The sequence below is a fragment of the Heliangelus exortis genome, chromosome 17 (genome assembly GCF_036169615.1).
Source record: "Heliangelus exortis chromosome 17, bHelExo1.hap1, whole genome shotgun sequence".
NCBI classification, from domain to species: domain Eukaryota; kingdom Metazoa; phylum Chordata; class Aves; order Apodiformes; family Trochilidae; genus Heliangelus; species Heliangelus exortis.
Window position 1 is genome coordinate 11,283,379 of NC_092438.1, and position 26,688 is coordinate 11,310,066.

A 26,688-nucleotide genomic window follows, 5' to 3' on the forward strand; every position below is an offset into this window, starting at 1 on the left:
TCCTACAGACTGTGCTCCAAGATAGAAAAGTGTTGTTACAAGGCTAGAAGAGTACTAGGAAACAAAAAAAGGCACAGATAATGATTTGGTTATTAAGAGAAGAACTTTCCAGCTGCCTCCTTTGAAGCTCATTCAGTCTCTTGCAGATGTCAGAAATACAGAGGGAGTCAGATGCCAAGGGCAGTCGTGGGCAGCCCCCACCCAGGACACACAGCCAGGTGTGGGGATGGGAGCCTGCCCAAAGTGAGGTGTGACTGTGCAGGCTCACACTGCTGAGGCAAGGATGACTGTGTCCTACTCCTGGTCTCTGCTAGACCCAGCCTTAGAGCTGTCTTTGCATTTGGTTCTTGCAGAGAAGATCCAGATTTGCATATTGTGCACCTGAGTTCTCCCAAGTGACTGCAAAGCTGAGCAGTATCAATCATCATCTGCTTTCCTAATGCTCCTTTAAGGAAAGGCTCTATTGGTATTTCAATCCAGGGAATTAAAAGAATCAGAAAATTAAATGCTCCACTCCACAAGTGAAGTTTTTGCAGGTTCATGGTATTTCTGTTCCTATAAACCATTCCTTGAACATGTTTGGGCAATGCCATTGCTATTGTAGCAGAATAATTCCTGTAATTGTCATGAACTGTTAACTCAGTGGGGTACAGTTCAGAAATACCTGAACCAAGGAGCCCCAGAAAACAAGATCCTCCTCTGAATAAATGCCACAGGAAGCTTTGCATTTCATCCTGATCCTTGTGGCTTTAGATGCCTTGAATTTTTACAGTTTTGCATACAATCAGCAAGCATGCTGCCTGCATGAAGCTGAGCAGGCACAGACACTCATCCTGTCTGCAGCACTGCTGAGATTGGAGCTACCTTTGCTTATTGTGCTTTTCCCCTATCTACATCTGTCCTCATTTAAGTACAGGAGATGCTGAAAATGTCAGTCAGGCTTTGCTGTGATTGCTGTGCTCATCAGTGATGTCTTGATAGCAGTGATAACCTCCCTTCCCCTGCTTTCTCTCTGCCTGCACTATATAATAGGAGGCACCAGAGCTGCCATTGCCTGGATTTCTCGTTTGGCCAAACCCTCACACACACTTCCCATTTGGTAAAGTCATTCTGTAAAATTAAATGAGAAAAAATCTGGAAACAAAATCTGTCTCTAAAAGGCTTTTGCTTTAGTGAAGGTCAGCTCTGAGTCTAAGCAGACAGAGCCCTTTTTCAGCTACCACTTCTGGGTAGTAAACAGATAAGGGTAACAGCCTTTAACTGATTTTACATCTCCGTGCATGTACCCAACAAGGAGCAAAGGATTTCCTGCAAACTCCTTCCTCGGGCAGTAGGTGTGGAAAGTTGAAATTGTTAAGGTGCTTTTCCAATTTTAAGTGTGCTTTTCTTTTTTTTCTTTTTTTTTTCTTTTTTTTTTCCCCTCCTGAAGTCAGATGTTTCCATTCTGATGGATGTTTTCTCATTTTCTGATTTCTTTTTCAGATATTGCCTCTCCCCATTCCTGTTTTTCTCTCTTCACTGTTTTCAGAAGACAAGGGAGACAGGTGAGTAAAAAGAAATTAATAACTTTTTTTAATTACAAGTTGCAATAAGTAGGCATATCTTTGCAGTTAAGATCCCACCAACCTCTTTCACCTGCAAACTTTTACCAGCTGTGACAGTTTTATTGTGACAGGGAAATCCACTGAACAAATGTGCTGTTTGATGCAATACACCCAGACAAATGAAGGTCACCTTCCTCCATTTTTTTTTTTCCTTTATGATGTCTCCAAATTCCCAGCAAGTCTGGAAATCCTTCTGCAGGGTGCTGGTGGCTGGCTGGAAAAGGGCTGGAGGGAAGGCAGGGCAAGAGCTAGCTCCAAGGCAGGGAAAATTCCTCATTGTGTTTTACTCTTTGTTTAGGGTTATGCTGGAACCAAAGCACTGTGCTTCTTCCAAAAGCAATGTACTTTTAAGAAGCCAGAGCCATCTGAGCTCATCCAGTGCCTGCACACATGACCGTGTAGAGGCCAAATTCTTATTCCTCTTCTGCTGGGGTAAGACAGTGTCATGTCACAGCCAGCCACAAATGAGACCAAGTTTAGGGTTTGGGGCATCACCAGGTTTCCCATAAGTTTCCTACAGATGCTCTTTCTGGTAATTGCAGGGATGATGTTTTACAGTAATGATGACACAGTGCTGTCGAGAGAGGAGCTTTCACAAATAACAGCAATTGTGTTCAAAAGAGCAATTTTGAGGCTAGCTGTGCAGGTAAATTACATGAAATACCTGTAAAGACAGTCAGAAAAAATAAGTGGAACAACACCAGGGCTGGAATGATGCTCTAGGGGCAGCTAACATGCTTTTTCCCCACAAATCCTTTAAGTCCAACCTAATAACTTCCTTGGGGATCTGACAGCCCTCCCCGTGCGGACTTTTTGTTTGAATGTCTTAACGTGCAAAAGTAAATACTGGATTTCATCTGACAATAACAAGACAGATGTTTTGCTTGAGGATGGGAATGAGTCAGGTTCTTCTCTGCTTTCTTTGCAATCTGTCCTAGGCTACTTATTACAGAAGTAACAATCTCTGTGAGCATGGACTGGGAGGTCAGCCAGGGGTTGGGGATGTGACTGTGACCAAATGCTCTCTGAGCAGCTCTTCACTTGGTTCAGGCCAGGCATATTAGTTTATGAAAAGGAGTCCACACAGCTTATCCAAAAGTGCAGGATGAGCTGTAGCTAAACAGCTGAAAGCTTGCCTGATTTCTATTTTCTGGTGCTTTATTTTGGCTGGTTTGAAGCCTTCCGAGTGGCCCACTCACCAGAAAATGAAATAAGGCTCAATTCAGGAAAGTCATTCAGATTGAAACATTGGCTACTCCCTGAGTAGGGAGTATGAACAGCCTGTTTTTCAAGAGAATTTTAAAAAATAACTGGAAACGTCAAAGGGGAAAGGTGGTGTAAAGAATCACTTGTACCCTGCTGGAGACATGGTGAACCTTATGTAAGGAAGAATTAAAGGACATTAGATCCATCAAGCACAGACTGGAAATTAGTTTTTAGTTATCAAAGGAGTGGATTTTCTAGGAGTCTCTTCACAGCAATAATGAGGGCAGGATGTCAGATGCATTTCTGGACAGGTTTGTGTAACACAGCTGCACAGCTCCTGGGGTTCAGCACTGCTACCCAAGAGGAGTCCTTTGGTCTTGTTGCTCACGTGCTCTGAGTTGCTGGGAGGGGGTCTGAGGAGACCTGGTCCCTCTGTGGTGCCCTCTCTGCAGAGTAGAGGTAAACTCCTGTGCCTTTCATACACACTTGAGATTAAAAAAAAAAAAAAAAATCTAAATCCTGTAATAAGGACAGTGAAACAAATGCAAAGCAGGAAGGCAGCAAGCCTTGCCAGATACTTTTCTTCTCTGCTCCATGCTTTCTGTTTTTGAGACTACATGAAGAGACCCTCAAGACAAGGAGAAATGGAGTCACTGCTGTACTCAAGCTCAGCTCCTTTACTACTGACTTTTGTCCATTTTTATATGGGAACGGGAGAAATTTGTGCCCTCTGCACTATTTTTGGCATCTAAATGTACCAGACACTTAATTCAAGCATCAACAACTCTCAAATAGTGGTGCACCCCCAAATCAGTTCCATTTATTCTGGGAGAGAGTCCATTTTGCTCTGGACTGTGTTTTTGTTTCTCTTGGAGCTGCATGGCATTGCACAGCTTTTCTAAGGATAAGATCACAGACTGTGCACTGTGAAGATTAAGGGGACTTTTTCATGGGGATATTGTGGTTTTGTTAATGGACAAAAAAGGAGATTTTTGTGAGCTCAACTTACATACAAAATAAATGTACATTACTGTGTTCTAATTGCAAATAGCTTGGCTGGAGCTTTAAAAGCCTTTCATTTCAAGTCCAGTGTTTGTCAAATGTCTTTTAATACTCACCATGGTTATAAAGTGCATGTTATTATTGTTAATACTTGCAGGAGCCTTTTCAGCTATTGCCCTGCTCCCACCCAGTCCAGCACAAACACTCTCCCTAGCATGAAGGATTGGAAACAACATGAATTAAAAGGGACCCAGATAAGAGGAAAACAACTAGTTTCACAAAGACTGGGAAGTCTGAAAGGACTCTCAAAAGACTGAAGACTCAAAACTGCCTAATCTGAGCCAGACACCCCCTCCACACCAGTTGCACAGTGCTGAGCTTGCAGCACTTAACACTTTTACCCTGTTTTTTCCCTATTTCTTGTGCTTTGTTATGTATTTTTAGTTTAATTTTCATAGAAGAAGCAAACTCTCTTCATTTAATTTGTTGGATTTCATGCACCAGGACTTCAGAGGAGGGTTTGGCTTTTCAGTCTGTCAGGGCAGATTTGTCTGCCTTGTTCTGGCCAATGTGGGCAGAAGACCCCAGATGAGAATCTTGCAGCCACCCTTCCCTACCCACTGCCAACTCTAAGTCATAGAATCATAGAATGGCTTCAGTTGGAAGGGACCTTAAATGTAAGGGGACTGTATAGTCCCTTAGATACTAAAGAGCTTGGCTAGTGCCATACCCTGTGTAGGATTACAGCTCTTTTTCTTAACACCAGGCTAAGCATCAGCCCACAGAATTATACAGCAACCACCTTAATTGTTATTTGTTTAATTAGTTGTGAAACAGTTGAATAAAAAGTCTCATATTGGCCTGCAATGGGCAAGGAACCTTGATTAGCAAATATTTACCTGGAGCATGGACACAAGAGTAGTAGTGAAGCTGGGGAGAAAGAGACAGAGGCCAAGGATGAACTAGAAGCCACTCAGTGCATTACAAACACAGCAAATAACATCCACAGCCCTGTTGGGTCATGTAACTCCACCACAGCAAAATTAGAAATGGAGTTGAAATTAAATATAAACCACAGATAATGCTATTCAGTAAGCATGATACAATGCAGTGTAATAGCCTGGTGATGTCTATGAACCCTGGGTATCAGTAACTAAACTGCCCACGCTGACAGCAAACAAATACCTGCCCTGTGGGGTTGAGAGGTGAGACATTCTTGCTGTGCAAAGTCACAATCTGATCATTCCGTGAGACTTCAGAGATGAACAGTCCAGCAGAAAATGCCAGTTCCATCTACATACATTAAGTGCAATTTACATAAATTCCATGCTGTGAAGGATAGATTTAGGAGCTCAGTCCTGGTTCATATGCCATCTTCTGTCACCCCAGAAGTGAAGCAGGGGGTGACCCCTGTGTGTCAAAGCATCCATGGTCTTGTCTGGCCAAGCTGATGCCAGCCCCCAGCTCTGCCCCTGCCAAAGATACTTTGAATGTCTTCAAGCTAACTGGCCAGGCTCCAATCTAGGCTTCTTCTCTGGGCATTTAGCATACTCTTGTAACCACATTAAAAAGTATAAATTTCTGCTGACTCTCCACTCAGACACTGTGTCTGAAATCACTGCCATGAACAATGTCAGCCATGACCTCTTTCCTCAGCCCTCCAAGGTCATCAAGGGCAGAGTGAATTTTGGAGCTGTTTGGTGTAAGTTACAAAAAAAAACCAAACCCAGTTGCTTGGGAAGTGTGAGATGTTGCAAGAAACAGTGTGATAAAATTCTGAATGCTATGAACTGCTTGCATGAAGTGTTCACAAGAAACCCTAATTTATCATTTTCCAGGCTGAGAATTCCTCCTAATTGGACATAACCTCTCCCAGGCTCATCCAAACCCTAACGAGAACTGATGAATCCAACAGTAGCAGAGGGAAATCTGCAAGTCAGCAAGTCAGCTTCCCTCCCTTCACAGTAGCCTCCTTTAAATACAACAAACTCTGGCTTAAAACATGTGAGGTTGCAGGTCCAGAGGGATTTCAAACTTTATTCTAGCCCTTAAAATGGACAACTTCATTTGTCTGAATATTTCTTGGCCTCTAGAGAGATGAATAAAGCAGTAACCTGCACATCAGCAATTCCTGGGCTGTCTACCACTGTACCTCTTTGCTGTAGCAGTGGGGAGTGTGTCTGGCTGTGCCAGAACCAACCCAACCCACCTTTCAGATGTGTTCAGGTTTCCTCTCCTGTTTACAGGACTCAAAAACCTCTCCTTGAAACCTGGACTCCCTTGGCAAAGCATTTCAGTTTGGGATCCCCTTGCTCTCTTTCCTGCTGGTCAAGCAACACAACCTCTTTTTTTACCTTGATGCTTTCTTCCCCTGGACACTTAAAAAACCCCTAAGCCCAGAAAAGCCAAATGGCACAGAAATATCAATGCTAGTTTAATGGTAAATGTGAGAAGTAAAACAGAAGAGGGAAGGGCAAAGAAATTTATAAGCAGCCTCTCTCCATGCAAAGCAATCCAAGGAAGCAGATTCTCTAGTGATGCAGTTCTTTTGGATTTGAACATATGGAAAATAGATTTCTATTTTAAATTCACATGCAAATGTCAGAACCTTCAAGCCAAAACCAATACACAATTTTTTCTTTCCACCCAGCAGGAGTTAGGGTCTTCTACTGTGTCTTGCTCCAGTAACTGAAAAGGCCAGAAGTGAAAACTGTGGTCTCACTGAAATCAATGGCAAAAATCCTCAGGTTTAAGAGGAGCAGAGTTTCAGTTTGACCCTGGCAGACTTTCACACTGAGAGAACCCACTCAGCCTCTGCTCACTGAAAGCAGCAGAATCCCTTATAAGATCCTAGTGGTATTACAACCACTCTCCATGACCCCGGGCTCTCCCTGGGCAACCAAGAAGTTACTCTAATTTTAGAATAAATTTACTAAATGGACATTCTTGGGATTAAAGAACAAAATCTTCACACTTCTAGCAAACATTGCCCCTCCTGCTCCCAAGCTGCCCACAGATGGGGATTCCAGCACTTTGCACCATTTAGAGCAAGGTTAATGTGTCACCACCCTTGTGCTACCTATCCACTGATTTCCTTCTCTGTCAGATAACAAGGATGAATCCCAACAATACCAGGTTCCTGTTAGATAATATTTATGAACACCACCTCCCTTTCCTTGGCAAAGGTAAGCTCAGAGCAACCAAACAGCTCATTTATCCTACAAGCTGAGAACCAGCCAAGCATAGGGCTCTGCCTCCATCCCAGGAGCCCAGCACCAAGTCCTGTGGGCTCCTTTTGCTTTTTCTTTCCATCAGGCTTTTTCTAAGGTGGCTTCCACTCACCAGCTGTGAGATGTTGGGACTGAGCTGCTGCTTTCCCCCAGCCCAGCAGAGGCTGAGTTTCAGCCCTGGGAGAAGGCTTCACTCTCTGCTGGCTTGAATCTGAAGAATTTCCTATTAAAATTGTTATCAATGTACCTGGCCTCAGGACTCAGCTGACAGTTACAATACAACCCAGGGTCCTTTGGGAAGAGGAGCATTTTTAAATGTAGGATGGTGCTATTAATGATAAGGAAGGCATTATAGTGCATAAAATTAGGCTGCAGGAGACATCTACCTTCTGTTCCTTATACACTGTGGCATCCCTATGTGTCTCTGCTCTTATCTACATAGAATATAATTTAATTAGTAAATTGGAAAAATTCCATCTCTCCAAATTATTCATTATTTCTCATAGCTTGTTAAAAACAACGGAGATGTTTAAAAACTTCCTGAGTGAAAACCACAGCCAAGGCTCCCTATACAGCTCCCTCCCTTCTGTGTGCCTTCAACAGAAGGAACATCACCACTGGGATGCTTAGCATCATACTATGTATCACATTCCAGTATTTACTCCTGAGTTCAGGAAAACAGCTGCCTGAGCAAATCCCAGTCACCCACAGGTGTTCCCCAGGTAGGCTCTGAAGAGATGACCAAGGGGGACAGTTGCTGACCAGGATGGAGGCAGGGTGAGGCCGAGCTATGGAGCTGGGGATGTTTTTCAGTTTGGTCTAATGGAAGAGGTGCTCCACAGACCCTGAGCACCCTGTCACCCTGCCCAGCCCAGGGAGCATGAGCTCCTGCAGGCTTGCAGGTGGAGGTGTCTCCTTTCACAGCTCTATTGCTGGTGGTTTTCTTGTTGGAGGTAAGGATTCCTTCCCAAGACTCACTGGGGTTTGCATGGAGCCTCTTTACTGAAAAACCCCACTCTCTTAAAACATGCAGAGACAATTTCTGAGAGGTTTTTAAGGGAAAACGAGCTTTTGTTCCGCAGTCCTATAGACTGTAACCTAAGTTACCCAAGGGGAAATAACCCAAACCATGACGGAACAGGATCAGCCAGGTTGGAAAGGAGCCCTGAGATCATCACATCCAACCCAACACCACGTCTGGCAGCATCCCTGCCAAACAGCCACTCTGCTGCCTCTCAGCTCCCTTCAGAACCAAACACCAACCCACGACCCAAACCCCACTGACCTGAAGCAGCCACGGAGCTCCACAGCAAACAGAAAACCAGAAAACCCGAAGGAATAACTGGGCTGGACTGGAGAGAAAACTGCAGCGAACCTGAGGCGTGAGGAGGTCCAACCCCAACTGTGCCTCAAACACCCGGAGGGGCGGCAGCTGTGGGGGCTCTGGGGGGCACCTCGGCTGCTCCCGATTGGTTGGAGCCGGGACACCTGTAACAAGGTTATTGGCTGGGAGGCAACGGAAGGTGCTGATTGGGGGAGAGAAGGCGGGAAGGGGGTGGGTGACAGCTCCGTCCCAGAGGGACGGGCGCCATCTTGGGGCAGGCAAAGGGGGCTGAGGTTGGGCTGGTTGGTGGCCAAGTGGCCGTCAGCAATGGAATATTGTCCCGGGCATTTGAAAAAAGGGAATCCAGAAGTGAATCGGCAAATGTTTCCAGCAGTTCAGATCCCAGCCATCCCTGTTTGGGATCCCATCCCTGTTTGGGATTGCAGTCTGTGTCTGAACAGCCAGTGCAATGACAGGTCCAAACTGTGGTGAAGGACGAGGGGGTTCTTAATGATCTGTGTTAAAAAATTGAGCCAGTGGAGCGAGATGAGATTATGTTCCTTTGCGAGGTTATGGACGTGCAGAAGAGAGTTCATTGCTAATGGGGTTAATCTTTCTATTTGGGAAAAGAAATCAGACAGTAGCACCTTTAAATTGGCTCTTGGCAAGTACTCGGTTATTGCAAGAGACCAATTAAATCAAATCGGGGTCAGAGTGTCTCAGAACGGGGAGAAACAGCTCTCAACCTCATCTGGCTCATCAGAAAGATGGTGAGGGTTAGGAGTCTGCCCTGAATGAGGTTCAAGTCAATAAACTCCTTGTAATTAGATTCAGTCTAGTGTTTTGTTTTCCTTAAAATACATCATTAAACAACGAAAGAAAAAGAAAAATAGAAAAAGTGTGAAGGGGAACAAAAACCCATTCCCTGGAAGCAGAAATGAGGCGGGAGGAGAGGTGGGTGCTCCTGTGCCTCTGGGGCAGCCCTCACCACGTTGCTACAATTACCTGGGGATGAAATCCAAGCTTTGTCCAGAGCCCTCTCCATCACCCGAGCATGACTGAAACCTTTGTGTTAGGGCTTTACAAATGCTTTAAACAATAAAGTCATCTTCAGACCTGCTGTCTGTGGCGGGGAATGCAATTGAGTCTTCCCTTTGAGACCCATTTAAAGGCTGCCTGTCTTTAGCCTGTTATTAAAGACTCACTAAAACCCTTAAACACTTGAGATAAAATGATACCTAAGTGGGTTTCTCATTATGTTGAGGAACGTGAACAATTGCCTCGTTGGCTTCAGAAGGCTTTAACTGCTGCTTATGGAAGACTGTACCTGGACAGGGGTAGCTTGCTGTGAGCAGAAGATGAGTGGGTTTTGCTCCAGAGCAAACCAAGGACAGACCACTTGCCAGTAATCACAGTGACTTGTGCATTAATGTGGTCAGGACTTCTCTCATACTTAAATATTTCAGTGGTTTGCAAGGACAAAAAGACCAAGACAAATCTGGGGTGTCTTGAGAACTGCTTGGATTCATACACTCCCTGAATCAGAGCTGTCTTGATCACATACTTGCTTTCAAAGATCTGAAACTATGGGCTACCAATTGACTTTTTGATTGGGTTTTATTCTCTAATAGTTCAGAAAGATTTCTCCATTTTTTTTGTTGTTGTTGTTGTTATTGGTTTTGTTTTTGTTCTGTTTTTTGTTGCTGCTTGTTTTGTTTCGTTGGGTTTCTCTGTTTTTTTTTAATTATTATTTTATACCATTTATTTACCATTTTGAAAAAAATCTCTTTCCAGTTACTAACAGTTTGTAAAGAAGTCCTGGCGTGAGCCACATTTCCTTTTGCTTCTGCTCTCTTCAGAACAGAACTCGGGATGCATGTTGCCTTCCTTGTTTCACATCCCAGCTGAAAAAAAAATCTGTGACTTCTCGTTGTGCATTTGTGCCACCACTCTTCTAAAATGGCCCTTTGTGTCAGCAACACTTGAAAGAACTGGCAGCTTTCTGCCAAACATTGATTGGGACCAGCACACGATTAATTGGTCAGAGGGCAGTCACTCAGCTCATCAATTCAAGTCTGGGCTGTTTGTCTTGTTGGTTTTTTGTTGTTGTGTTTTGTTTTTTTTAAGAGAAAATGGTTTCTTTTGTATACGCAGGGCAGGACAGCTCATCTGTGCTCTCTGTCCTGAACTCCTACAAACCACATTTTGAGACAATGCCAGAATAGCAGAGTGAGGTTAGAGGCATGCCCAGGTTTGGAGTATTTGCTGCGAGTGATTATAATCTCTGAAATGAACTTCAGAGCCATTCTGCTGCAGTGATGGTTTAAGGGACTTGCTCACTACCCTGGCCTTTGGAACCAGATACAAAGAGACAATTGCTCTTGGCAGCAGATCCCCCCACTGATGCCTGTGATCTTCAACCTCCCAGATGTACTAGGAGTAACTGAATGGGATTATGATGACATTAAATTGGCAGACTTCTTCTCTGCTCTATTTCATCTGAAGATGAAAATGAAAATAGCCCAGCCTGGCATCGCCCCCCACAATAACCTGAATCTCTTTTGAGTTTTCCACTCCTGCAATCTGGAAATGTTTGTTTTGCTGCTACAGACGACCCTGGAAAGCTACTGGTGGTGACAGTTGACAAACCCAACATTTTTTCTGTGCTGTTTTTTTTTTCCTCTGGTATTATTCCCCTCAGGTAGTGCTTTCACTTGAGTCCTACAGATTTCACTGGTCTGCATCAGGAGCTATTCTGAGCCTTGCAACTCAGGAGTTGTTCAGGTTGTCTTTCTGGGGTAGAACACACCATCCCTCTCACCTCTACAAATGGACCTTCCAGTCCCACCATGGCTGAAGCACTGATCTGGTTTAACCTCTCAATTCTCATCCCCTTTTTTGTTAATGTGGTAAAAATGTTCATTTTGGAACCAGAACTACAAGCCATGCTGTAACTGAGAGCTTTCTTTTTCCTTGGAATATGTGCATGGAGCTCTTCTTGGTATCAGTGGGAGGTTTGAATATATATTTAATATCAAAATCTTATATTTAAAAAAAAAAAAAATAAAAGAGAGAAATCAGACTGATGATTCTTGCTGCCCAGCTTTGAGGCACATGAAAGGAATCTGATTTTGAAGCCATGCTGAGCTCTGAGAATCAGGCCAGCAAGTTACACTCCCCAAACACTTGTTTCTTTTTATAAACCCAGCTGAATCACAGGAAAAAAGATTTTAGTGAAGCAAACATGCAAACTATTTGTTATCTATGTAATGTTTGTAATGGCAGTCCTCTGCTTTCCCTAATTTCTTCACAATTTACATATAAACGAGACATCATATCACTGGGTAGTTTTATTTCTCCAAAACACTGTCAAGTATGTTGACAAAGTTTTGAGGCTCTCAAATTAAATATTTTCACTAAACACAGAATTCCTCATTTGGTTTAAGAAGGAAGTGATTTGAAGATAGGGTGAGTGCTCTGAGGGCAGGCAGAGCTCAAGCCCAGGAGGTTCCCCCTGTAGCTACTGCTCTGCCTGAGAAAGCAGCAATCACAGTTCTCTAAAACTTCCCCAAATGCAACAGATTTTGTCCTGCAAATGGCAGGGCCAGGAGAAGGGCAAGTTTGTCAGCTGCAGCAATAGTTTAGGCTAATTTAAAGCCATTTAACTAAAATTTTGCCATTTAGGTGCTACTTAACTAACAGGATGAAACCTATTTTGCTCCATCTGCGTGGAAATCTTTGAGGCAACTTCTGTAGGGTGAAACAACTTATGTACAATGATTTTTTTTTTTTTTTTTAATGGCTGCAGATCCAATCCTCTCACATTATCCCTCTCATTTACCTGTTGCTTGTTGCCAGGATTGAGGGCAAGGAAAAGGCTGCTGAGGAGCTATGTGTGATGCTGCTAATTGTTGCATCTTGATTAGCTGTGTGTCTCTGGTGCACTATCAGTCAACTCAACCCCCTCTTGTTGAAGGAAAGTTATTGCTGATTCTCTTCTCACAAGTCATGGGCACAGAACCTGCCTGGATCTGCAGGAGAGAGAAATCCCAGCCCTGGGGCTCATCCTTTTTCATGCAAGATGGAACAAATGGAGACCATGTGAAGGAATTAGGACCCAGCCCTACACGGAGCAGTAAATCCCTGTGGAGTGCTGAGCTGCAGAAGAAAGACTGTCAGATCTTACGCTTTGAAGAGTTCCCCAAACTAGAACACAACCAGCAGTGTTTGCATTTCAGACTTTGTTTGATGCAAAGAACGTGCAGACAAGCAGATGGTTTCTCACCAAACCTTTCTGAGGACTCCACAGGCAGAAGGAGGAAAAAAGGAGCACGGCATCCATTAAAAGCAAAGGCTGGGAGGAAAGCAGTAGGTTGCAGTAGGTAATAATAAAGCATTTCTTGCCATCAAAGCTGGATTATTTTTACAGCTAATCAGCTTCAGAGCATAAAGAGACTCTGGAGCAGAGTCTGGAATTCTACCAGCACTGTTGTAATGAGAAGGGATATCTGTAATCCCTTCTCTGGTGTTACCCTAAAAGTCAGAGGCACAGGAACAAGCTGGGAGTGATGGCAAGTATAAACCTGAGCAACAAAGATCCTTTTTTTTTCTTTTTTTTTTTTTCTTTTTTTTTTTTTTTAACGATTTATGGTTTTTTAAAAGCATGAGTAATCCTCCAAAGCAATCTCTGCCAGGCAAGACTAAATCTTCAGGAATAGGTGCTGAACGGGGAGGTTTTTAAAATTCCCGCTGAGTGCCTGACTCTGTCAGTGCCTGTGCAGCTCAGCAATCCTGCCCACATCAGAGCTGCCTTCAGCTCACCTGCAATTTCTTGCCTAACTTCTGCCATCTGTAAACCAAGCAGCTCACCTAACCCAGATAGCTGGAGGCTCCAATAAAGATCAACATCTCCTGAAGGAGCCCCAACCTGCTCATCTTGGACACCTTCAAGGGGTAAATTAATTACTCCTGCTTCTCTCTGGAAAGAGCCTGGTGAATGGACATTAATTATTAATTAGGATGTGAGATAAACACATCCAGGGGATCATGGCCCTGCTGGAGAAGTCCTGCTGAACACAGATGCTGATTCCCAGGAAATGGTTTTCCACCTGCCCTGGAGGATGCTTTCCCATAGCAGTGAAGGTGGTTTGCATAGGACATGGGATGTGCCATGATGCTGACTCTGGGATGGGGCAGAATTGTGGGGATGGGAGTGAGGGACTTGTGAGTTCTCACTGCACAGCTCCTCCCTTCCCTGCGTGGGTATCGGATCCGGGAGGATAAAGAAAAAAAAGAATCTTGTGGGGAAGAGGAGGGACCAAAAACTTGGAATCAAAGCAGTTTCCAAACTTTGCTCTTTATAAATCAGCAATATCCTAATATATCTTTGTTGACTGTATCTTCCTGGCAGCTTTTAATGCCAATTTCTTGCACTTAGATGTTTTTTCTCATATTTGTGTTTGAGTCACTTCAGTGCTTCCTTTCTCTAGCACATCTACATTTCCTTCTGAATTTCAGAATGGTAGCTATATTCAAACCAGAGGACCATAAAAAGAAGTGCCAGAATGCACTCCTAAAGCCAGTTGCTGACAGATTCAAGCTGATTTATTACCCACTGCCAGATCTAGAGGTTCAAAACCATGTTAAAAACAATTTACAGCAAAACTTTCAGCTGAGAAAGAGAAACCAGGGATACTCTGCCAAATCAGTGTACCACCATCTATCATTTATCAGTCAGCCCCAGTCAATCATCCAACTTAATTCACTGCTTTTAGAGAGACAACTATTATTTTAAGGTCTAAATGCCACATCTATATAATCTGATACTCATATTTCAGTGCTGGTTTGGGATGGGTAAGTAATTACATGTTAGGAGGACCAGCTCCTCCACTGGGTTTACCAGCCCACACCATCATCTTCCAACAGTTTGGTGTGTGAACTAACTGCAAGTAAATTATATCAGTACATGTAATATTTAGAGAAGAAATGTGAGGCTGGAAGCCACTGCAAATGAAGCAGAAATACAAACCAAGCTAGAAAGTGTTCTTCCAGCCAGCCCAGTAGGAGATAACACATACACACATTAATGAATTGTGACTGTAGGCACCAAGCTATGACACAAATGCTGGAATAGCTCAAATAATTCACAAACGAGCTTCCCAGGGCACAGAGATTTCCCTCTTCACTCAAGTTTTGACAGGGAGGGAAGGGGAAGCAGCTAATTTTATGCAAACAAGGGCTCTGAAATATTTCATTTGTGTTTGTTGCTTCATTGCTGGGGACGTGTAGCAAAGTATTTTGAAATGCAGACCTCTTAAAATGCAGATGGAAAACAGTCTTATTTCTTGCATGAGTCTGGTTCCTGGGTACCCCATCAAGAAGCAGGACCCTACAACCCTTTAGTAGGTTGTTGCATATTTCATCCACAGAAATCACTAAGAGGTGAGTACTGGGTGAGTACAAACTAAAGCAATCTTTTCTCTGAAGATTTTATAGTCTAAATAGAAATGGTAAAGAAGGAAACACAGAAAACATGTCCCAGAGGGATGGGGAATTAGCAGAACCAGAAGCAAAACCACATTCAAAATGCACCTGCCCCTTAAAAAAACAACTGCCCCATTCCATCACATATGTGGCTCCATCCACATCAACAAGGAAAAGCTTATTTTTCCTGACATTTGGAATAGGTATTTTTGCCAAGCACTGGATTTGCTTGTAGAGGTGACAGCTAAAAATGCCAATTGTTTTCAAAGGACTGGATTTGTTCTTCCCACTCCAAAGCCAAAAGCCAAGGTGCAAACAAACATCACCTGCATTTCCTGGCAACACTACAGCTGGAATATGAAATCCTTAATGGGACCCCGTGTGCTCCACCATCCCACACAGCCCCAGAGCTCCTGTTTATTCCTTGGGGTTTGCTACAAAGCCTCCATTCCAGCTCCTATTGCAACCAGGGGAGGATTTTGAGGCATGAGGAAGGGAATTGTACCCAACCTCACAAGGCCATTGTACTCCTGCAGCAGAAAAAAAGCACACAGTCTTCTGCCAAGGTTTCCCACCTGTTTATATCCAGGTCTGAGAGCTTGCCAGGTATGCATTAATGAACTGGTTGGGATTACCTTGCAATACTTCCTTTGCATCCCTTTAGTTGCCAAAGGGAATAGCTACAGAATGTCAAATACCAACTCAGTGCTATTTAGAAAATCTCTGGCAGGATCTTAAAGGCACCAATGGAAAGCTGAGCTCAGGGTAATATCCTGGGGTTTTTTTGTAAGTTTATATATTGATGAGTGTTACATGCTCCCCTCTAGATCCCCAGCATTCATTTTAAATGGGTTCACCTTTTCTGGAAGAGCTCCAAACATTGCATGCTGGCTTTGCAAAGAGTCAGCCCAATGACTCTGTGTTGTAAGTAATCACTTTGGCTGGGAGTCCTGTGATTAATCACAAAGCAGTGGGCAAACTGCATGGCCAGACAAGATTTTTAAAGTAGGTGTTTCATTGCAGCTAAAGCACAGCTGTCTGGGTGCTTTTTTCCAGCACCTTTTTTCCCTTCCCCACAGCAGCCTTGCAAAATCCTTTGCAGTCAAGGAGTAGCTGGGATGGGACCAACTCTCTTGCGGCCCTTTCACCAATGGAGGAGCAGAAAAACTGACAGATTGGCTTTAGGAATGTTGGAAAGACTTAATTATGGAGTTTCTCCCACCTTAAGACTTCTGGGAAAAGTGCAGTGCAATAGGAGAGTCATGTTCTTGAGTGGACAAAGGGAGAAAAGTTCACACCTCGAGTCCTGTGTCCAGTTCTGGGCCCCTCAGCTCAGGAAGGAGATTGAGGTGCTGGAGCAGGTCCAAAGGAGGCAACTGGGCTGGTGAAGGGACTGGAGCACAGATCCTATGAGGAGAGGCTGAGGGAGCTGGGGGTGTTGAGGCTGGAGAAGAGGAGGCTCAGGGGAGACCTCATCACTCTCTCCAACTCCCTGAAAGGAGGTTGGAGCCAGGGGGGGGTTGGGCTCTTTTCCCAGGCAACTCTCAGCAAGACAAGAGGGCACAAGAGGTCTCAAGTTGTGCCAGGGGAGGTTTAGGTTGGACATTAGAAAGAATTTCTTTCTGGAGAGGGTGCTCAGGCATTGGAATGGGCTGCCCAGGGAAGGGGTGGATTCTCCAACCCTGGAGATATTTCAAAAGAGCCTGGATGTGGCACTCAGTGCCATGGGCTGGGAACCACGGGGGGAGTGGATCAAGGGTTGGACTTGATGATCTCTGAGGTCCCTTCCAACCCAGCCCATTCTAGGATTCTATGAAATTCCTCTGGATCACAAAGCCCAGGGGAAATGGGCTAAGAGGAACCAAGTGCTCTGTGTTTGGCAGCCTGAAGACATGATGCAGCAACTTCATACCCAGGAAGTTAATGTGCCATGTGCAGCAAATGCCTCCAGCATACCAGAGACAGCTCTGACCTTTCTCAGCAGGTCAGCAGAGCTCCTCTATGCAAGGACTTAATCAAGTCAGATGGAAGTGTGACTGCCAGAAGCTCAGGAGCCATCCACGGGACACGAAGGGGACTCTCCTGCAAGGCACTCAGCACACTTATCCCTCCCATTTGCAAAATGCTCAGGAATTCCACTTGATTTGATGAGGTGCTGGGAAAGAAATTTCCTGTGGCCTCTCGAGGCAGAGGTGGCTGAGCAGCAATCAGTGAGTGCCAGGCAGCAGCTGCTGCTCAATCACCACCTTTCACTAAACCAGCAGAAACCTTTGTGGCTTTTCTGGGGAAGGGGCTGAGCTGCAGCTGATGCTGGAGCCTGTAGGCAGCCCTGGAGGGACAGAGTGGGGACAGAGGGGTCAGAACATTGTCCCTTTGAGCAACAGTGAGCCCTGAGATCACTTTGTACAACTCACCAAGCTCTGGGTCAGCCAGCCCCATGAAATTAATTCAGTGATTCAGGAGCTTCTGAATGGATGTCAGGGACCACGTGAAGTATCCTGAGCCTGCTTGCTGCTCAGTCCCATTTGTGCACTTACACTTGCAGTAGGGTTTTCCCTGCTAATAATGGAAGGTGCTAATTTGCATATGCTATGTTGGTTGTGTCCTTAAAATCTAACGAGGGTAATAAAAGGAAAAGTCTTGCCTGGAATTTTAAGTGGTTGTTTATCTGTCTCCCCTGTAACCTGCAGGTGCTTTCCTCATTTGAGCCAAGTGAAATCTACTGCACGTAAGGAATCTCCAGACAGAAATGGATCAGAAAGCAACAGCCCTTGATTTCCCAGCAGCTGATGGTTTGTTCTCCCCCAGCCCAGCACCAAGCAGGGATTTCTGGCAGGGATTACACTCTGCTCCTTGGAAGTGGTGGCAGCAAACAACAGGATGTGGTGTTCCTTGCCTCCTGCAACCATGCAAGGACACATCTACAGTGATCTTTGTTCACTCCCACTTGGGAAAGTGCTTGAGCCAACCCAGGAAGATCATCTGCCTGCAGACTGATGTGTTGCCACTCCAAGAATTTAAACTGTAGGGATGCATTTTGCAAATTGAGTTTATCCTTGAGCACGAGTGCAAGGGCAGTACCTCTGGGTGGGGGGCAGTGTGTGGAGCTGTCACTGCCTGAGCTGCTGGGGGAGCTCCCTCATCATGTGTCTCTCCAAAGTACTTTCCCTGGTTACCTCCATCAGTGGTCGTGTGTTGCTCTTCATTCACCAAGAGAATTAGATTTATGAGAGGTGTGCCAGAGAAAAACTGGGGACTGTGCTGCCTGGCCAGGCACTAGATCCAACCATCTTCAGACAGCAGAATAGCTCAGAGTGTCAAATAAATAAAAAAGCCCATGGAGACTCAGCTCTCCAGCCTTCCAGGCAGAGCAAAGGATGTTCCCCAGGACCATTCCCTGTTGTCAGGCTTCTCCCTTGCTCCTGCACAGCTCCATCCGTGCCTGGTGGGGCTGAGAGCCTCAGGATGAGGACCTGAGATGGCTGAGCCAGGTGTACAGATGGGAGATGGATGGGGAATCCTTTCTGTACTGTGGGATGGTGGCAATGCATCCTGCACAGCACAAGACAGGAGCCTGCTAGGAGGATTGATGAGCAGAAAAGGCAGGTGCTGGCTGCTTCTCCAGAGGGGGTTGTCTGCTGAAATCCAGCAGAAGAAAGATAGAGAGGATGGAAGCTGACAATAGTTAAATAGAAGAGGCCAGGCCAGGCAGGCTGCTTGCTATGACAGAGCCTTGGATCTGGGGCCAACGTGCAGCTGAGCAGGCACAGCTCCAGCCACCAAAGAGCCAAACAAAGCAATGGCAACCCCTGCACTGGCCAAGAAGCTGTGAAGCATCTGTGAGAGCAGAGATGAAATTTGAGCATTGGAGCTGGCAGGCAGCTCACCTACCCCAATGGGGAGGGACTGGAAAGAGGGGAGCACGGAGCCTCCCCCCTGGCCTTGCCTGAGCACTAGGAGAGCATCATCCTGCAGGCTGGGGACAGCCAGGAGGGACAGGAGGTGAAGGAGGGTGGAAAGCAGCTGCCAAGAGCCCCTTGCAAGGGATTTGATGTGAGAAGCCCTTTGGGAAGGGACACTGGAGGGTCAGCATGGGTGCACACTGCTGGCCAGCCAGCTGGAGCCACAGAATTGTTGGAAAAAATTGTTGGAAATGGTTGTGTTTGAGATCATCTGAGCTCAGAGACATGCCACCTGTTATTATTCCATGTATGTTATGTGAATAGGCACAGCAGAGCCAAGAACAGAGGATGAAGAGGGGCAAAGGTAATTTAAAGCAGCCCTTGCTCACTCCCTTGGGCTGTGCATTCCTAGACCTGCCACAGAGATGCTTGTGACACCCATTTCCACAAATCCATGGGTTTTTTTCTGTGTCCTTAATTCCTGCAACATCCAGGCTCTAAGCCTCTGATAAATGAAGATGTGTCTGGGTTTTTAGCAGCTTGGTAAGATCAGAAACCAAGCCAAGGTGCTGCCTCTCCTCCAGGCATTAAGTCTGAGCATGACCCAGCCCCAGACTGCAGAGGTTTCCTGCAATTCCTCACCAAGCAGCCAAGAGCATCAAGTCCCAAGCACTGACACAGCAGCAGACACCAAACTCCAAGCAGCTCTCTCTGTGGGGCTGAAGGAAAGAAAACAAAAGACAAATGTGCCTTTATTTCTCTTCCTCTCCCAAGAAACAAGCAAACAAAGCACTTTATCTGACATTGAATTAACAGTTTTTAAAAGAATAGATCGAGGGACTATTTAAGTTTAATTATCCAGCTTAGAGGAAGAAAGCAGCAGAGACAAGTTGTTAATACTGCAATCTATATGTTTTGGTATTTATTGGGTCCTTTAGGGGGCAGAGTGAATATCTCTGTGCTTGTTTTGCCAGGAGTCTCCCTTCCTGCCTCTGCCCCATCTTGCCAAGGTTTCATTCTGCACTTCTCACAGCAGGGGACTTGCTGATTACTCTCCTCTAATTACATTTGGGTAATGAAAGTCACTAAAAATCTCTTTCATGTCGTTTGTTGTCATATATCTCATTAAACCATTAGATTTGTTCTAGACCCCTTAAAAAGAGGCCAGGAAAAAAAAAAAAAAAAAAAAAAAAAAAAAAAGGAAGAAATGAACAAACAAACAACAACAACAAAACAATGTGGTAATATTTTTCAAATGTTTCCAGAGAAACTGCACAGCATAATTACAGCTGCTCTTGCATTATTTAACCTGCCTACACATCCTTGGGCCTCCAGAGAGAGAAATCAGACAAGATCCCAAGGAGCTGTTTTGTCACACAGAGCTGTGTGTGGGATCAGGGTACAGAAGGGGTCAGAGATCTTAAAAGTATTCACACGTGGAAGTTTTCCTGGGTTAGTTCAAGGTCACTGGGGTACAAGACAGTGACAACACCAAAATCACACCAACCTGGAACTACTCCAAAGGGATTTCTATCTGGCTGTCCTCTTAGAATTTACTGGTTGCTTTCACTGGCTCACCTTTTTTTAGCATAATTTACATCTTTCTGTGCTTAGATTTCCCTTGTAATAACACCATTTACTACAGAAACTGCCACAGCAAATGAAGGAACCCCTCTTTCTTTAAGGGAAAAAGACACTCCATCTCTCTCTGGACTTTGGTCCTGCCCATGGCACATCTCAGCCAGCTCACTAAGATACTGTCCCCCCTCAGTCCTGCCCTGTCACTTGGCTGCAGAGTGGCACAGGGGATGTCCCTGTCTGGACAGGACCTGCTTGGGCTGCAGGTGCTCAAAGCTTCAGATCCAGAACTGCTGTAAAATTATTTGCAGCTCAGATTATGGGGGCAACCTGCATCCTTTGGAGCTGGCTGCAAAGCAGGGATGTGAGGCTCAGCACTGAGCAGGAAAGGTTCAGAACAAGCTTGCTTTGGGAAGCTGACATTGAAGGGGGGGTTGTGCAGTCCTGCTGCAAGGAACCCCAGAGACAGGAGGGTGTTAATGCATGGCACAGCTCCTCCTGGTGCTCAGTACCCCAGCAGGTAGCAGCAGGGATATTTGAAATTTAACTTTTCCTAATATCACCCCATTTACTTTATGTCAGACTGTGTTTATCTTCCACTGCTCACATTTAAATGTCAGAGTATCAGCATGTCTAAATTCCTTTTTTTTTTTTTTTTTTTCACAGATGGAAACTGTCGATTTTTAAACACAAAAGGCACCCAGGAATGTGATATACATATTACCCTGGCACAGAGTTTAACCTTTAAAGACTGTTCTTTAAGAATCTGCTTTTGGATAGAGCCAGTCACTTCAATAAAATGATAATTTACTCTTATATAGGTCCTGGATCCTGAAATAAAACCTGTAAGTACTTTGCAAAGGATAAAAGCATCATAGATTGGGCCCTAAATAATAATAATTCATGTCCAAGGTAATGGAGAACTCAAAGTTTATGCTTCTCATGTACCTTGGGGTCTTCCTGACACTGCAAGACAATAAAGATGAGGGCTAAGGTAGAGCCTGGAAAGTTGGCTCTTTGAATTTTAGGACCTGTTTTCAGGATGTTTCTGCATCTCTTTGGAGCCCAGCTAGAGATGTAACAGTTAAAAATATAAAATCAGGCTGGTACATGAGCAGATATTTCAAGAAATCAGAGCCTGCATTGGGAATTTTGTGAAAGATGAAAGCAGCTTTCTGGTTTTGTTCTAAAATCTGTTGTGACAATGTCTGGCTACTAAAGCAGATGAATTTCAATGCAAATTTGATGACAGGAGTAGGGGGAAGAGAGCTCGGGGAGATTGTTCTAAAAGAGAAAATGATGAAAATTTGCCCATGTATTTGCAAGAAGGATCCAGTGGGATCCTTCCCTACCAAGAAGCAAATTCCAGGGATCCTTTTCTACCAAAACCACACCAAAAAGGGCTGAGCCCTTTAGAGCCAACACTCAAAGGAACAAGGTTTGAACAACAGGTAGAAATCTATATGGATTCCTTTAATTTGGGTAACACCTCCCTCTCTTCTCCACAAAAATTTCCCTCTCTTTTTCATGCTGGGAAAAGCTCTCTCTAGTTTTCCCTTATGGAGCCCTGGAGATATCCCCACCAATTACCACGTTATTAGCTCTTTTAAAGGACAAAAACAAATGGGCAATTGAGGTTTGATTGTGGTACAAAATGGTCTTTTTTTTCCTCTGCTTATTTTTGTCAGCTGTGCCGAGGTAATATATCCCAGGGAATGAGGCAGTGGTGCTATTGGGGGCAGGTTGAGCAGAAATAGCTTTGCACAGGCTTTTTGCCTCAGCTCTGCAGATCCCCTCTGGAATTTCATACCCAGTTCTGCCACTGCTGCCCAGTTTGCCTTCAACAAATTCATTGCAAAGCCATGTTGAGAGAATGCAGTTTTTCAAGGAAAAAAAATTTGTTTCCACACAGGAGTGGGGAAAAAGGTCTGGGATCGGTCCTAAAGTCTTTGCTTTAGATTAGGGAAATTTTTTCAGAGTCTTCCTCAGCACCGTGGGTCTTGTCCTGCCTCTACCTCTGCACCCATTGCCCTCAGCCAGGTAATGGGGTCACATCCTCCTGTGTGCTGGCTCTGGTGGGCTCTAAACTTTTATAACCTGGAGAGAGGCTGAGTCTAAGCAAGGCTCACACAAACCAGGGGGAATTAAAGGTAGGACTGGCACAACTCACCCACACACGAATGCTGATCCATCAGGCTACAATTTCCCCTGATCCCTAAAAAGCATCACCCATGATGTTCCCTGATGCCTGAGTGGCACAAAGCTGCTCAATTAAATCCTAATGAATTGGTTGTTTGATATCCTTCCTTAGAACAAAGCTATTTGGCAGGAAAAAGGTGAAGAATGGGTCAAAGAGTCTATTAACTATTACATTTCATCCTCCAGCACTGTAACCTCCCCCTGTCCAGTTACAGCCACTCTGAGCTGGAGGTTTTGGAGGGATGAGTAGCAGAGAACATAACACTGCTGAGGAAGCAGGAACTTGCTCAGGGTGGTAACAGGAGAAGGACTGGGGAGGAAACCTGCCCAGGGTGTCAGGGTGAGTCTGAACCACTGCTGTCAGCACAGCCCTGGAGCTCTCTGCCTGCTCACAGCTGCTGTGTAAGCTGATTTGCTGGGGAATTTTATGGATGGCTTTTGAAATATGGCTGTGGGGCAGTGATAAGCCTACAACTTGATCTGCAGCAGAGAGTTTCTTCTTTATCTAGATTGGTTGGATTAGAAAGTCAGGACCTTTAATTAAAGAGGACTGGAAGGCAAAAGCAAAATAATCCAAGTTGATGGCCAGCACAAGGAGTGGGGCTTCTTTAAGACCCTTCCTTAAGCTGGGTTCTGCCCACTGCTGAGAGTCCATTCATGCTGTTAACAGCTTCTGCTGCCTGGATTATCAATAAAATCTCTGATATTGAGTTCTCCAGCTCACATTTGGGTAGGCTCAGCAGACAGCTTGATGGAGAGGTGCTAGCAGCTACCCCACCATTTCCAAGCATCCTGCTGGAAGTCACTCCAAAAAGGGGGTTCCCACCCTCCTTTAAATGTGGAGTGCAGTGGGAGAGGTGTCTGCTCCTGTCCCAGCAATGGGTTGTCTGAGGGATGATATTTAAAGAGCAGAATAAACTGCTCCAGCCTGGTGTTGATCTGCCTGCCAGCACCTCCTGCTCTGTCCCAACACAGGCAAACTTCACAGGGGGAGAAAAGCAAATCCTTGACCCCCTCTGAGCCTCACACTGGGATTTGAAAGATGGACTGCTAGCATTCACCCCAAAGCAAACCACTGCCTTGCTTTTAAAATAAGGAATATAATGTATTTTTTAACCTCTCTTTTTTTTTTTTTTTTTTTTTTTGAGCAGCTGGAATATCTTAGCCAGTTTCATTCCTCTTTTTTTTTTTTTTTTTAAATTTAAATGTTACAGAGGAAATTTCAAGCTGATTAGTTAAGGTCTGGTAAAGTAATAAAGTGCCTGTGAATAGGGTATGAAAGCAGAATTCCCAAATCAGAGCCAATTGTGTGGCAGCTGAAGGGCTCTGCAGGTCCCAGGATGGGCAGGAGCTTTGCTGTGCCCTTGGCTGAGCTGGCAGGAGAAGGTCAAGGACTTTGCTGCAGAGGTGGGAAACAATTCAGGCTGAAGTCACTTCAAGAAGCTTTTCTTCCAAAAATACCAAGAGTCAGAGCTCACAAAGGCCAACTGATCCTGGTGGAACAAATAAAACCCCAAACCTCTTCAGCAAGGTGAAGGCACCACACGGCTCCCTATGTCGGGTTGCAATCCTTCCCTCTCCTCCCTGATTTCAGCCATAGGATTTGTGTCCTTTTCCTTCTCTTTGCTTTTTCTTGTAGGTCCAGCCTCAGACAGGGAGTGTGCTGCCTCTTGGATGCAGCAATGGATTCCTTGGATCAACTCCTCCACTGCCTGCTCGGCCTGACGGAGCCTGGAGGTCAGGGAAGTCATGAACCTGCAGCCTTCTCCATTTGAACACTGCCAAGGAGCTGGAGGTGCTGATGTAGAACCAGTGGGATCTCACAGCCATATTCCAGAGTGCCTTTCTGTCAGCAAGAAATCAATATACAGCTCTTGATGCTTCTTGTTATCAAACAAAAAAGAACCACACGCCATGTTACAGAGATGTATGAGAGCCAAGGGAAAAAATGCAGAAGGTGGGAGATGCTCCAGCCTGGGCAGCTGCAGGGGGCCAGCTCAGAGCTTGGTGACTGCAGGCCAGGTGACAAGAGTGCTGCCAGGGACAGGTGACAAACCCTTGGGCATGTGTGACACCCCCCGGGGCAGGGCTCCCACTCAGGAGTGGGTGTCAGTCCTGACACCTGCCTGGGTGCTGGCACTGGGCTGGGATAAGCAGAGGGGGTGGGAAGGCAACTGGCAAAAAGGGGGCAAAAGAGTCAAGATTTGATGCTACAGTGGTGATGCTGAGGCAATTCAAGTGGGAGGATGAGAGCTTGGCTGTGCTGGCTTGGAAAAACCCTTTGGTTTCTTAAACCTCTGCTACCTGCAGTGTGGCCAAGCAGCACAGCAGCTGCCTCCAGCTCCTGGGTGTCCCCCAGGGCTCTGAAATGGCCCCAAAGCCAAGCTGGGGGTGGGCACCTGACTGAGGTCTGCATGGCCAAGCCACAGGGACTGCTCTTCCCAGGCTTTCCCTGCCAGGATCACACACCTCAGAAACCATGCAGAGAAGGAGGCTGTGCTGGTACAGCAGCTCAGCAAAGGGAACATGGACACAGGGATGTTTTCCTCCAGAGCCAGATGAAGAGCTGCCTGGCTCTCACCACCTTTGAACCTGCTCCAGCACAAGGAGCTGTGCCAGGTCCAGCCCTGGCTCAAGGAGCTGCTTGGAGCTGTAACTGGAAGCACTGAGATGGGGCAGGTGGGACCAGGACGTGGCAGCACAGTGCAAAAGGAGTAAATTTCCCCATCCCCTGGGGAGATTCATATAAGAAAAAACCCTTTGGCTCACGTGGATGATGATAGTTGGGTTATGACTTTTCAGTGCTGGCAAACAAGAAAGCCACATGGTGTTACCCAGCACTCTGAGGAGAAGATGCCCTGGCAAATGTGTCTTTGTAGAATAAAATTGTTCCCCATTTCCAGCTCAGGCCATTGCTAGGAAACACTAACAAGTAACCATCTTCTCATAGCTGCAAATACCCATTTCCTTCTGGAAGGCAGATTTTGGGTTTGAAGATGAAATAATTTCACATGTAGCCTTTTGGCTTTCAAGTTGCTAGGACAGACAATATCCCCAGCAGACAATAGAAGGAGTTTCTGTGCATCTGGAATCGGACTTTAACACGAATTTTCTTTTGCAAAGAAGACAGATTTTCTTGCTGTACAATCCAGAGCATAAGAGCTGGTCTGTTATTATAAGCATATGAATAAAGAAGCTCAACCTTACTGGCAGAGAAGTGTTTTGGTTTCTGTAATTTAACATCTATATTGGATGCTCATCTGCTCTTGAAATGCAAATTCCTATTAGTAAAATATGCCATCCTGTGCTTGCTGAACAGTAAAAATAGGGATTTTTGCCTTGTTCTCTGTCCTTGGTCTAGACAGATTGTTAAATATCAGTTTTTATTTTTATATTTCTGGTATTCCTCATGTGGCAACGTGAATCAACTGGCTATAAATAAGCTGAGATGGAAATCAGAAGTGTAACTGTAACCATCAGTGATGTGAGGTTCAGGAACAGCCTTTTCATATGATTAGTGAAGCAAAAAACTTAACAAGTTTGAAGATGGAAGTCAATAAATACAAAAGAAGTATGTGACAAACTTCTACACTGAGCATCCTGCGAGAGTCCTTTGGAGCCAGGGCTGTGTTGTAATCAATAAAAACATAATTTGTGCACTGTGTTCAGGGAAACCACTTGTTAGGGCTCTTTTTAAGGGAATTCTGCACAAGAAACATCTCACAGATGGGAGAAATGCTCAGTCTGAACCAGGGCTCTGGCAAAGCAAGTGGGTTTGGGGCATCAAGCAAATGGGTTTGGAGCAACTGGAGATTCCCTGGGAGAAAGAGAAACTGCTGTGTTTCACCTGGGCTTTTGTCCTCCTGGGATTCTTCCCAAGCCACCTGAGACTCCTAAGAGCTTTGGAATCTGACTGAGTATGGACAAAGTCTGGATCATTTGAGCTGAGTTGGTGCTGAGCTCCCATGAAAGAGTCTAAAGGGTTAAAAATCCTCTTTCTCACACGCACCCGATAAATAAAATAAAATTTCCCACTCAGAGATGATCCAAACCCATTTTCCAATAAGAAATAAACCCAGGGCTTAGAAAATGCACACACACAAAGCAGATGAGACTTAAAAGCATTTTCCCAGCACAGTATTTTTTTTTTAAAAAAGGTG

General features: G+C 45.0%; 2 long non-coding RNA genes across 2 annotated transcripts in view; one reads left to right on the forward strand and one right to left on the reverse strand.

Moving 5' to 3' along the window:
* LOC139804183 (uncharacterized) overlaps window positions 1-8,504 on the reverse strand; it is a 43,282-nt gene extending 34,778 nt beyond the window's left edge. Inside the window, exon 1 of the long non-coding RNA XR_011729298.1 lies at window positions 8,328-8,504. This is a non-coding gene — a long non-coding RNA (uncharacterized lncRNA). The remainder of the gene's footprint in view (window positions 1-8,327) is intronic.
* A 12,206-nt stretch (window positions 8,505-20,710) lies between these two features.
* Window positions 20,711-24,304, forward strand: LOC139803950 (uncharacterized). Its single transcript, XR_011729236.1, has 4 exons — window positions 20,711-20,849; window positions 20,996-21,174; window positions 22,293-22,369; window positions 24,168-24,304. It is a non-coding gene; the product is annotated as an uncharacterized lncRNA (long non-coding RNA).
* The last annotated feature ends 2,384 nt before the right edge of the window (window positions 24,305-26,688 follow it).